This window comes from Chinchilla lanigera, unplaced genomic scaffold (genome assembly GCF_000276665.1).
Source record: "Chinchilla lanigera isolate Chin_1 unplaced genomic scaffold, ChiLan1.0 scaffold00097, whole genome shotgun sequence".
Classification (NCBI taxonomy): domain Eukaryota; kingdom Metazoa; phylum Chordata; class Mammalia; order Rodentia; family Chinchillidae; genus Chinchilla; species Chinchilla lanigera.
In genome coordinates, this window is record NW_004955498.1 from 3,772,023 (window position 1) to 3,773,183 (window position 1,161).

The window sequence follows — 1,161 nt, forward strand, 5'->3', positions numbered from 1 at the left end:
ATCAGAGTTGTGCCTGAACAGAAGATGATTATGTGAACATACAGTATACCTGTGGTTCCCTGCAAGCGAAAGAAATGCACTTAGCAGAATGCATCCCTGTGGACAACTCCTTCCCAGTCTTCCAGCCTCCAAGACCATATGAAAATAAATGTCTGTGGTTTAAGTCACTCAGCCAGTCCATGTGATTACATGGCAGGCTGAGAACTCATGTAAATGTATAGGAATGCATTACCTCCCTTCACTTTCCTTTGCCAACTTCCCCAACGTACTCCTTAGTGACTTCCAATTTCACGGTCCTTCATTCAGTAGAAGAAACCACATATGAGTTCAAGCCCTCTGAGACCTCATAGGTTTATTGAGTGTGTTTAGTGGTATGCCATACAGACGGCCTGTCCTGCTGGAAGTTCTATGTGCACATCATTCATATATCAATCCTGCTATTCTTGCGTGCTGTTTTCTCAGATGTGTGTTGGAACTCATTATCTCATAATACCGTTCTAGTCATCTGTTTCCACTGAGCCTTCTGTGTAATTTCTCTGCCTGTTGTTGAAAGTGCTGTGAATTTATCAGTTAGTGCTCCCACAACTAATGACAACAGACTGGGTGGCAGGAAAAACAAATATATCTACTCACAGTGCCTGAAGGGAGCACAACCCGATGAAGGTGCCACGAAGAATTTTGGTTGCTAGTGAGGCCTCTACAACTGGTTTTCTGTTGTTCACCTTCTACTGACCCCCAAAGCAATGAATATTGACCCCAGGGTCTGCTGCATCGTAGGCCAGCACTCTGCCACTGAGCTACATATCCAATGATTTTGTTTTAATTTTGAGATAGGGTATCATTGAAATACCCAGGTTCTCTTATAATTTGTGAGCCTCTTGCGTGAATACTTGAACACCGCCTGTGGGATTAAAGATGTAGAATTCTGTATCTGGCTTGTGGCTGAGTCTGCACATGGTCTTTTCTCTGTGTATGTGTGGACAGAGAGAGAGAGACAGACAGACAGACAGGCAGAGAGACAGAGAGAGAGACAGAGACAGAGATGAAAAGAGTGACAGAGCAACAGACACAGAGAGAAAGAGAGAGAAGGGAAGAGAAGAGAAAAAAGAGAAGAGAAGAGAAGAGAAGAGAAGAGAAGAGAAGAGAAGAGAAGAGAAGAGG